The following is a 12,603-nucleotide window of genomic DNA, read 5'->3' on the forward strand; positions in this document are numbered from 1 at the left end:
TCCCTCTCTCTCTCTCTAAAAAAAAAAAAAAGAGAGAGAGAGAGAGAGAGAGAAGAAAAGAAAAGAAAAAAGAAAAATCATATTTTAGATTAAAATGTATGGTGAAACAAAGCTCCAAGTAAACAAATTATAAATTATTTTAAAAATTGTGTTAGGAATAGATATTGTCAATAAAATTATGTTTTTGTCAAATGATCTGCTTTGAAGTCTATATTATGGTAATCAAAGTCTTTGAAGTTTTAAAGGTTGAATTTAGTTATTGTAAAATATTAAAATAACCAATGCAATATTGCTTGATAATTGATTTAGACATATACACATATCTGGAGGTATTATTAATGCAAATAAGATGTTTTCTTCAACTAACTAAAATGCATAAAAAGAATAAATAATGGACATATTTCAAGATACAATTTGTTTATTTAATCATAAAGTGGAAGAGAATAAATCTAAACCATAATAATAATTGAGTAGATCAATTTCACACTGTATTACAAAATATTATTATCATATTTCATAAGTATGTTATTTTAGGACAGGAATCCTTATTTGTAGATAAGGAGTCTGTCCAGAAGCTGAGGCTCAACATCAGTATTTAATTAATAAATGTAAATAATTTGTGTGGGAGTTGCTCTAACACCCTAATATTGGCAACAGATTCAACTATATCTGTATAAATCTACAAATTCATTAAGAACTGTGAAATCACAAAAAGTTCTTTAACTTTCTGACTCTGAGCTTTATTCTTTATATACATTCCTATTTGTAAAGCTGTATTTATTTGGTATAATTTGGTATAACCTCCAGAACCTTTAATATACATGTACCAAGAATATCTTCATTTAGGATTTTTTACTTTAAACATCCACACTCATTTTGCATCCTGAATGCAACTCAAATCCTTCCTCTGATTTACTGCTAACATTCTAATACAGGCCCTTGTCATCTTTTGTCTAGATTAACCCAAATGCCGTGTAACTCATTTTCCTAATTACTATCTGTCCATTTTCAATTCCTCTTCAGATACTATAGTTTATTAATTCTAATCACTCAATTTTTCACATTTTAACTTGTTTGCAATCAGAGAGCTTCTTACAATCACTGCCAGCCAGGTGGCAGTCAGGAGGAGGTAATCAGTATCTGTGCCCAAATCTCAAGTGCCCCAGTATCATAACTTGCATAGATGTCAGTGATAGGAAAAATAAGAACAATGGTAGAACCACATTCCTAAAGAGAAGTTTAAGAAGTAGTCTAGCTTTATATGACTGCACATCTAGCTCTTGAGCACTAATGGCTTTTGTTTTTTATCAGTTCTTTAAGAAATGTATTACCAACATTCTTGACAGCATGGACAAAGATTTCGTATGTAAAATCCGATATTCCCAAATTGGGAAGTGACTCAATTTTTACTTCTTATGAAAAAGTTTTGAAAATACCTTAACCATTTTATTTTCATTCTATCCTTTTACAAGGTATCATAAAAATGATAACTGATAAAAAAAATGATAACTGATAGAGGTAAATGTTTAATTCTAAAAATAACTTTTCAACAAATGTAAAAGAATAATTTTGAGTGATTGGAAGCATTGCTTCATAATTTAAATTGGCAGTATTTTTTTTTTAGTGCACCTTAAAACCTTTGGCATCTTGATTTCAATAATTTACCTTACTGAATCCTCCAATTAAAAAAAAATAGCCATCAACATCTCCCAGTCTCCATTAGCATGATGGGGACTGCTTTAGAGTGTATTATCTAGAAACAGAGACCAAAACAGAATTCTTGCAACAAGTGGTTTGCTGATACATGCTTTTAGGTGAAGCCTGTGATTGGGAAACAGAATCTTCAGAAGAATCGAGGTCTAACTGTGTGCTCAGCTGTAAGCTCCATAAAGTCTAGGTAAAAATGTGTGTTCAGCTGATACTATGGGAACTTGTGATGATTTCTGTACCATATCAATGTAGTTAGGTTGAAACTGTGTTTCCTTGAATCCTCTTCCTTCTTTGGCTTTGGCTTTAAGGTTGGCCATAAGAGAAATATGCATGGAATTTGTAAGAATTTTCAGAAGTGAAGCAACTGCTGTTCTACTCTGGAGGTCAATGGAGGGCACTGGGTGCTGTTGCAGATTGCTTCCATTGTACCCCATCTGCTGACTCTCGCACTTGGCAAGAAGTGGTGGTTGGGTCCAAAGCCACTGCAGCTCCCATGTGGTCTCCTTCACTTATCTCTGAGTCCTGGAGCAGATGAAGGTGAAGCTCCCTGATACAGGTCTCCAGCTTCATCTACAGGCCAGCTGTGTCATTGAGGTTGGAGGCAGTGGGAGACAGATAAAGCTTTCAGTTTTTGCTCGTTGGTTCTAGCATGAGTTTCAGTTCCTTCTTATTCTCTCCCACTTTATGTCTGCGTTTTTTTTCTTACTATCAGTTGGATGACTTTTGGCAACTTCATATTTATCATCAGATGCAGTAGTAACAGTCTTCCAGAGACTTCTTCACCAATACTCATAATTGTATAAGTCTAATGCTTATATAAAATCACTTATTTAGTACCACTTATAATGACCAGTCATCTGACCAGTGCCTGAATACTACAGCCCACTAGATCAGCTATGTCTCCACAGAACTGTCCCCACAAGACAAGGAAGCCAGGCTTTCTTTTTTTACTCCATAACAGCCGTTGGCAATGGATCACCCTCCAGAAGGGAAAGTGTAACCTCCCAAGCATTTGTGGGCAGAATGACTCTTGTAGACCAAGGGCGATTCTCCTGAGAAGGACCCAACAACTAGGTGTTGGTGGCCCACACTAACACGAGCTGGAAAATGAGTAGGCCATCCATCCAAAGAAAAGAGATCTGGGCAGGGAACTTAACGCTTCTACTCCCAGGCACTACAATTTACCCTCTATCAATTTGTAACCTCATTTTCTGATACTTCGCATGACACCTAATTTTGACCACAGTCCTTTGTCTATTTTCTTAAAACTCATTCCATTTTATACCTCAGACCTAAACAGATATTCTTCTTTTACTGTCTGAGAAACTGCTATCAACCCACTAGATTATTCTCTAATATGTCTTCCTTTTGGCTATCACAATCTTCTGTACATGCCTTTATCATAGTAGTTTTATTTGTGTTACAGATACATCTCAGATTTTTAGATTGGGTGTTTGATAACTTCCGATTTGCTATTATTCAAAGTAGGCAGGATTATCTCTGAAAGATTAACTTGTCTTGTACATTGGATAATTAAAATTAGAATGCTAGCAGTACTGCATTTTGAAAGCTTAATATTTATCATGTACACTAAGGATTCTAACTCAGTTCTGCATGAGTTATCATATTCTTATGGGGAAAGTTAAGGCAAATGGAAATTAAGAACATGTGGCCTAGAATTCTTGTAGGGTGTTTTTGGCGGTTGTTTATTGTAGTGTTTTTTTTAATCACCCGTCCAAATGAATATCTTAACAGAAAAATCACTTGAACTTATATACGCTCATGAAAGAGGGCATGTGAGGTCTGTTTTATCTCATGTTTTTCTGACAAGCAGTTCTAGTTTCACTATTTCACCACTATTTTCATATAATATATCATTAAAAAGCAACTAAAAGAAAGATAAGTAGAAAAAAAGGTAGAAACATATTTTAAGATCAGAACTCTTCTGATAATTATAGAGTTTGCAAATTTCTAGAAATTATTTCAAGGTTTTAAGACCAAACTGTAATCACATGTACTACAATTTATAGAATCAGATTTTAGAACTGGATTCTAGTTCGTCAGGTAACAGAGATGTTTGAGGCATGGAAGGTTTACATAATTCAAGCAGAATGGTAGCTAATGAACAAATAGATTGAAGCACTCATGCCATAGAACCTAAAGATTCTTTTCCCCCCAGGGGATATTTTTCAGGAGAAAAAAAAATACCAATGAAAGATATGAACAAGGAAATAACTGAAAAAATGACCCAAGAGGGGAAAACATTAGAAAGGTAGACAAAACATGCTCAAGATTAAAGAACTCAAATCTTAAATTGGTCTCTTTTAATATAAACAATGAATATTTTTCAAGCAATTAATGCTAGCTGTTAAAGTAAACAGCCCAGAGTTATCAGTACTTAACACAATAAAATTTTATTTCTTGCTCTCCTCGCAGGCTAATCAAGTGTTCGGCAGAAGGGATTCCCCATGGTTGAGGAATCATGGGTTCCCTGCATGGTGCTGCTACCACTTTTTCTTGCTTCCCGAGAGTCCTGCACTAGGTCCTCCCTCTTTGTTCAGCCAGTCAGAAAAGTATGGAGTAAAGAGAAGCTGCATGACATTTTGTGACTTTGTTGATTTCTTCCCAGAAGCATCACTTGACCCTGGCCTAACTAAAATGAAGGCTAGGGAAGGCAATCTTCCCATGTGTGCAACAGGAAAAAATTGATGGCTATGCCGGTCTCTGGTTTTTACCAGAGTTGTATTTTTGAGCTGAGCTGGGGTTCCCTAATTAGATCTGCCTGAGTTTAGATCCTGACTACTGTTTATCAGCTCTGAAACTTGGAGCAAGTTGACTTTCCCTCAATGCTTCCATTTCCTTATTAATAAAGTAGAGGATAAGAATAATACCCACCCCATAACATTGTAATAAAAATGAAATGAATTACCGTAATATTTATCTCAAATCCTTGGCCTATTAGTTTTAATTAGTGTTTTTACCATCTTTACTTATAAGGTGCTGAAGAGAAACTAAAAGTAACAATTTCCAGTTGACATCACTTATAAGCATTGCATGCAAATACTGTTGAAACTAACATGTTCCTCCAAGAATACTTCTGGGACAGTAAAATTCCACTAGACATCAGAAGGGGGAAAAAAGCTTTATAGATCCAGCTTAACTCTCACCCCTGAGTGAGAATGAGAAAAGGAAATCAAAGAAGACGATTAAAATAAGAATTCGGCTTTGTTCATTTGATCACCTTCTTGCTCTACCCTGGGAGCCTTCTGGATATTCATGTGGTCATTATATATAAGTATTTCTCCAAATCATATTGGTTGGTCTCAGCATCGTAAGTAAAAATGGAAAAAGAAGGAGAGGATACAGGCACCTGGGTGGCTTGCTCCACCAGTCAAGCGTCAGGTCATGATCTCAGGGTCCTGGGACTGAGCCCCACATCGGGCTTCCTGCTTATTGGGGAGTCTGCATCTCCCTCTCCTTCCGCCCTTGCCCCTGCTCTTGCTTTCTCTATCTCTCTTTCAAATAAATATAATCTTAAAAAAAAAGTAAGGAGAGGATACAGTAATACAGAAGGAAAACTGTGAAAATTAGTCAAGGCTATAAATGAGACATCTACACTTGATTACAGGTACTCCAGAGACAAAGGTACAATGGAAACACACATTATGATGGCAGCAGATGAATGGGAATTTGAATGGGAAAAATATGCATTTGGTGTATGAGTGTTCTTAATCGGCTTTATCCCTCTTTTTGAATCTTTTAATTTTCCGATTTATGACCTATACAACAGTCTAATTAGACTGCTGGGCCACCGTAAGTAAAAGTCACCTTTGTTTGGGTTTATTCCTTCAGTCATACTCTTTCCTCTACGAGATTAACGCTCTCTATTCCCAGGTCTAATGCCATTTACTGGAGTCTTACTAATCTGTTATAATTATGACAAGCCAGCTGCTGTCACAAATACAACCCAAAATGTATCACAATTCAAGCACAAATTGATTGCTTACTTATGTGACACATTCAGTAAGCAAGCTGTTGGCTAGCTGTTGGCCTTCTTTCACACAGTCATTTAAGAGGTTGGAGGCAGTCGTACTTCCAAGTCGTACTGAGGGAGATCTTCATTTCAATTAAGCAGAGGAGGAAAGAATATTAAGGAATCGATGTCCTGATAGGCTAAGTGAGAACATGACACTTCTGCTGTTCCCATTCAATTATGTAGAACTCAGTCATATAACCATATAAGGAGAGTTGGAATTATAGTCTAGATGCATGCCCAGAAAGATGAGAACGTTGGCTTAGGCAAGCTGCTAGCATTCTCTGGCACACTTACATTCTTAGTCCATCTCAGAGGACACCTTTTTTACAAGGCCTTTTCTGATTCTCCTTAGTTCTACTAAATTTCCTTAAACAAATCTGTTAAGTCACTCCTCTTATTTGACTTAAAAAAAAGTCAGTGCTTTTGATTGTTTGTTTTGTACCAGGTGAGTCCTTCCATGAAAATGGATGTGACCTCCTTGAGGGTGAACTCTGAGTGGCATTCATCTTTGTGTCTCCTCTAGTCATCATGCACTGGAAAGACACAATATTTTAATTTGCTTTTTCCTTGGTTTAGTGGAAAGAAAGAAATTCTCCAAAAATCAAGCTCATTAAAATCACAACTGGCAGTTTTATGTTGTTATTTATTTAGGATATTATTTTAAAGCTCAGCATATACTCTAAAGTCATACTTTAGAAAATGCATTCCAAGAGTGAACGAATGATGGCGTATGTGTCACAGATGGAAAAGAACAAAAGATGCCACTTACACTTCCAACATTCTGAAAATAATATAATGAGGCCTCTTATAAATGGCTGTGCTTCTCTCTTATAATGAGAATAAAACAATTCACAAGAACAAAAGCACAGCTTTAGAACGAGTGGTAAATGTAATAGAACTACTTAGTAAGGAAGGCAATCATTATTGAGAAATGAAAGAATTGAATTTAAACAATAAGACAATGGCCCATGATTGTTTTAACATTTTTGCTTTAAGAAGGTAGATGGGTTATAGAACTCATCTTGATTCTGTTAAATGTTTAAAGTAAAACTGTGGGAATAAAATTTTAAAAGTTCCTTTCAAAAAAATGTGAATGCCAGTATTGACCACAGCTGCAGGCTAATTAAGGAATCTCTTAATAATGATAAGAAAGCTGGCTCATTTCCCATTCAGATTGCTTATCACCAAGACAGACAACATAACTGATGGCCACACAATATTAAGATATATATCAAAGTCTGTGAGGAAAACTTGATTCTACCGTAAAATTATCAATCCATGGGAAAATACAGTCATATCAGATCAATTTTCAATTTCTTTCTTTTGTAAAAGAATGTGTGTAATGAATGATAAATGGATGGTGTACTACAAATGAAAGATTTGTTCAATGACATTGTACATTGTGTTTAAAATTAAAAGCCACATCCCCAGAGCATGGGTCATGATGATCCCACGTTTAAATCTAAAAATGTGAATGTAATACAGAAGCATAAGATGAAACTTATACTGTTAAAGTACTGTGTTTTATTTTAAATCCAATCATTGTATTGGGCAACTTATTGGAATCATTTACTGCACTAGAATTCAGTTGTATTTATATCACTCAAAAATAAGTACACTTTTGAAAGTTTCGTGTTATAGCATTTGGCTGTAATAAAATTTGTTGTTCTATTTTAAGAATAGAACAGAATTTAAATTTTAAGAATAGAATACTTGCATATATGTCAAGCATATTATTACTTAGATTTGGGTAAATTGTAGATCAGAATATGTCCCTGAAATATTGAGAACCTTACCCACTAATTCATCTGACTTCTAAAAGGTTTAGCTGGGTCTCACAACAGTAGCATTATAGATGTTCTTTCTCATTTGGTGTGAACACAAGATCTAAAGACTGTTTGGCAATAGAGGTCAGTATCATTATTTATAATAAAGTATTTTATTATTTCTGATAATAATTAAGATACTTGGGCAGACCCTCTCTCTTCCCAGAAGAGACGTATTTTACTTGCCAAGAGAATACTAAATCTGTAAATGGATCTAAGATTTCACTTAATTTAGTAATATTTTAGAAAATAAGTGAGGGTATTGTGTTCTTCTTTTTTTTTTTGTTTGTTTGTTTGTGTTGTCTTTTCCTTATAGAGACTAAAATTTTCTCATGGTCCTAAGGCCATTTTCCTAGTCAATCAGGGGCATTCATTATCTCTAGGAAGAGTTGACACAGACTAAAACAAAGAAGTCAATTGAATTTCTGAAAATATTTTTTAAACTTGAGCTGATGGGATAACTGAGAGACTCCATTGCAATACTAGGATTTTTATAGACAAAGGGAATTGGGGCTTCATAATGTTAAAAGACTAGTGATCTCAGAACAGAAAGATTATACTTAAATCACATCAGAAATAAAATGTGTGAATTATATAAGAACTCGTTTTCTTGTTACAGTAAATGGAGAAAACAGTAGAACCTAGCAGATGGAGAAAGAGATTTAAAAGAGATATGGTTAGAGTTTTACATGTTTCTTTGGTCCCTTAGAAGGGACCTAACATTCTTTCTAGGGCAGATTGCAAAAGATGGATGTGAGAATATGTTTAGTGGGGTCTGATATAGATGGGACTTGCACCTCCCTTCCGAGCCTATAGTGTAGGAGAAATTAGACTCTCTTAGAGTGGTTATTCTAATAATAGCGATAGCGTAGAACTGAAAGAAATGGGCCTGGGGTCAGATTTGGAGGGCCCTTGCATCTCATGGCTATCTAGAGTTTCTATGAAAGTTCCCTAGGTCCAGTTATAGAGTATGATATTGCCCGAGAACAAGTGAGCAGAACCAAAGATATGTGGATGTACAATGAAGCACAGATGTGGAAACCAGTGGTCGTGGGAGGATCATGGACATTAGTAGTAAAGGCCAGAATACAATGATGGAGACCAAGCAGAATGAGTTACGCTTGGGAAAGGCTCATGCAGGTGGAAAACAATGGTAGAAAAGAATTTTGCCATTATGTCAGGGCAAGACATAAGCTACTCTAACTCCCACTTAGCAAACTTAAATCATTCCAAAGAAAAGGAAAAAAAAAGAAAGAGAGAGAAAGAGACAGTAGACTATTTAGGAAGATCCACAATTGATTGAATAGTTACATAGGTGTCTAACCAAAAAATTAAGACAAGATTAAATTTGAGATAATGAGCAAAAAGAACTAAATTCATTTATATAAAGTTCAGTTGAATTCAGTTATATGAAGTCCCTGAAGAATAGCCTATTGTGTGGCTAAAATCTTATGTCTGCTATCTAGCTATTATTTTAAAAGTGAGAATTTTAACGTATTTAACTATATTTACCTAACAAAATGAAACACCTAACTAACACTTAAACTAAGGTCATATTTTAATCAAAGTACTAGTTATAACCACCTTTTGCAGATCAATTCTAACTGACTAAAAGTTAAAGAGGGAACAGGTGAAGGTATAATGGAAAAACACACTTATCTGCCTGGAACTCAAAATCGGTTTTCTTATCTTCCAAAATCTTTCCCAAGAAACACTCCATTTTGAAATCCCCTATTGCAAAACCCTATCCAGTAAAAACTGCTGCTGATCTGCTCAGTAGATAAGAAAACCAACCCTGTATTTGTCTTATGATGAGTGAATTAGGCCCTAATTAACCTATAAAACATCCCTTGTACTTATTCAGGTTTGCCCTGGATTATTAAATATATTCTTTCAATATGTTTGATTTGCTTCTGTATAAATAATAAGAAAGATATAAATCACCCTTTAAAGATGTTGTAAGAAATATCTACTAAGCCATAATATTAAAATATGTCTAGTACTTTAATTGGAAATCAGTTTTCTATGATTAGGTACAAATAATGCTGAGGCATTTGTAATAAGCAACTGGTTATAAAATAGTTAATTTTTATTGATCACCAATTTTATCAGAGTTGGAAACTAGTGAGAAGCCATCAGAAAATCCCTGGGTTACAGTCCTAGGTTACTGGCTCACTCTGGGCACACCACTTATTTGGGCCTTTGTTTATAAAATGAGAGTTTAGATAATATTGCTAGAGCTTCTTTTTGTTTTTTCATCATGTAGATCCTTTTATGTTCTAAAAGGGATCATGCCTGAGCTGAATCTATGAATCTTTGAATGATGAATTTGGAAAAACAACAAGGATTGTTCAAGACGTGCATGAAATTGAAAAGAAAAAACTTAGAACGGTGGATGCAAAGATGTAGAGAGAGAGTTCATGGAGTACATTAGGTACTGCAAGCAGCTCAGTATGCCTAGGATATTAGGCGATTAGGCTGGAAAGGAAGAAGAGCCACACCATACAGGCTTGGGAGTGGCATTCTGAATGGAAACTGAGGTTTCGATGTCAAGACAATTGAGTATTACACCAACCTGTGCTTAAGAAGCGTTGTACCATATGATTTCATTCACACGTAGAATTTAAGAAACAAAGCAGATGAAAGTAGAGGAAGGGAAGGAAAAATAAGATAAAAACAGAGAGTGAGGCAAACTCTTAACTGTAGGAAACAAATAGGGTCGCTGGAGGGGTGGTGGGTAGGAGTTTGGGGTGATTGAGTGATGGGTGTTAAGGAGGGCACTTAGAGTAATGAGCACTGGGTGTTGTATGCAATTAATGAATCATTGGATTCTATCTTTGAAACTGATAATACACTATATATTAACTAAATTGAATTTAAGTACAAAATTTTAAAAAAAAGAAGCATTTTGGAGTTGGGTGAATTAAGTCTCATTGTTAATATATGAAATAAAGGAGATTCAGAGTTGATAAGTTTTATAGTTTCTTCACTCCCTTAGACTTATTCCATTCATATTTTTCCTCTACATTTTTTGTGATTATGTAGTCTTATCAATCAAAAATAATTATCTGTACATTTGGGTCATTTTCATGTTTATTAGAAATATAGATAAAACATTTTAAAAAGGAAAGAAAAAGAAGTAAATACTATTTCAGAAATAATTTTAAATTGTATTTAAATAAAATAACAAAAGACCTCTTTGTTTTCACTAAATAGTACAATATAACAGTGAAATACTTTTCACTAATTTTGGAATTTTTGGTTTAACATTTTTCTGTGGGTTGTATGTCCCTTTAAGTTAAAGGGACACATTAAGTACATTTTTAATAGATTATTAGCAGTAGCCACTTGCTATTGTAAAGGTCAAATACTTTAAAAAACCTCATCTTTTTTTAAAGGAAAAAAAATGAGGTCATCTCTAAATTAGACAATTCTTCCATAGTCTTTGTTACAAGTTACTTTATGAAGATTTATGTACTGCAAAATATTTTCATGATCACACTTGATAACATTGCAGTTTTAAAACAATTTTACTACTTAAAGCTCTTGTTTTTATAAAATTAACTACATTAGTGTCATCCCCATGTTTGCCATGGAATTATGCATATATCCCTTGTGAGAAGTAAAATAAGCCAAGGAATGACTGCCAATTTGTGTATAAGAATGAGTTTGCACTTACACTTATTTCTTAAATAAAAGAGTCGATAGAAACAGAAGTTCTACTGTTTCCATCCTACATCCCAAAGTGCCATCTTAGAGCTCATTTCCTTATCAAATTAATTTAGAAAAAAAAATAACCTAGATGAGCAGGTTTTTAACTATTAATCACATTAATATTATAATTTGCCTAATTATTAAATGACTTGTAATTCAACACTAAGAGCATAATGTTTGTTTGAAAAGATTAAGTTCTAAATTTCCTTTGGACAATTATGAACATTCTTTTCTGCAAAATATATTTTGAAGTTTTCTGTGTTAGGCTATAGTTAATTAGCCTAAGTCGCTGAGAGGATGTTTTGGGAGAGTAAAACAGGAAAGGCCGCCTACAGAACACAATACTCAGAAGTTTTGCATGGAGATTTTGGCATTAAGGTTTTCACAAAGAATAGACACACACTGTAGCAATTATTGATTGCCTGTTGGGGAAGGGAGGGCGGGGTTGAGAAAGAGCAGGGACTTGAGAGAATTCAAGGGTCTGCACAGATCTGGTTAAGAAGCACAATTAAAGAATCCAGTCAGGGAAATAAATTTGTGCAGATGGCTCAGAAAGGAAAACGATTGTCTTTGCTGTCATGGGTCATAAATTCACTCTCTTTCCCACAAAAGAGATAATTGATGCTTCAAACATTATGTACTAAAAGTACAGTAATGAATCCACAGTTAGTTTTGGGATAATATTGTCTTTTCTTAAAAGTTATTGGGAGCTTTCCTTCATAGAATGGTTTTGAGGACATAAAGAAAATCCATCCAATGATCAAAGAGATTTTCAAGAGAGAGATCCTGGGGCAATTGCTTTCCTCTTATGAATTGATCTATTTTCTGCCTTCATGCAATGTTCAGTTTCATTGAACCTTGAAGTAATTCAGAAATATTTCAGTATTTCAGAAAAAATGACGGGTAGGATTAGAAAAGGATATGCTTTATTTATTTTTTTAATAAGAAAAAAGGAAGAAGGCAGGAGAAGAGAAACTAGAATAGGACCCATGTACGAGGATGATTCAATTTCAATTTCCAGTCCTTCTTAGTACATTTCTCCTAAAGAGTCATTATTGGCTTCCTCACATTCTCTTTACTCTCTTCCATCTTTCCTTGCTCATTGAGACACATTTTTCTTTTCTTTTTGAAGTAAAACCCTTATTCTTTTATTTTCCAGGGCAATTTTATATTGTATTTTTGTTATTATTATTTTTATTTGAGAATGATTGAGCACTATCATCTCCCTGAACTTCAGTTTTTCTTTTCTCTGTAAGATGAGAATTAATAATTCATAATTCATTCTTTTTGCTATAAAAACCTGAGAAATAGAACTAG

General features: G+C 34.4%; 1 long non-coding RNA gene across 4 annotated transcripts in view; it reads left to right on the forward strand.

Moving 5' to 3' along the window:
- LOC144305133 (uncharacterized) overlaps positions 1 to 12,603 on the forward strand; it is a 332,824-nt gene that overhangs the window by 286,271 nt on the left and 33,950 nt on the right. The window contains exon 8 of one of the 4 annotated variants that reach the window (XR_013372157.1): positions 4,147 to 4,311. The exons of the other annotated variants lie outside the window; for them this stretch is intronic. This is a non-coding gene — a long non-coding RNA (uncharacterized LOC144305133). Of the gene's footprint in view, positions 1 to 4,146; positions 4,312 to 12,603 lie in introns of those variants that run through there. 4 annotated transcript variants of the gene reach the window in all.

The sequence above is a fragment of the Canis aureus genome, chromosome 35, assembly GCF_053574225.1.
Source record: "Canis aureus isolate CA01 chromosome 35, VMU_Caureus_v.1.0, whole genome shotgun sequence".
In the NCBI taxonomy this organism is placed as follows: Eukaryota; Metazoa; Chordata; class Mammalia; order Carnivora; family Canidae; genus Canis; species Canis aureus.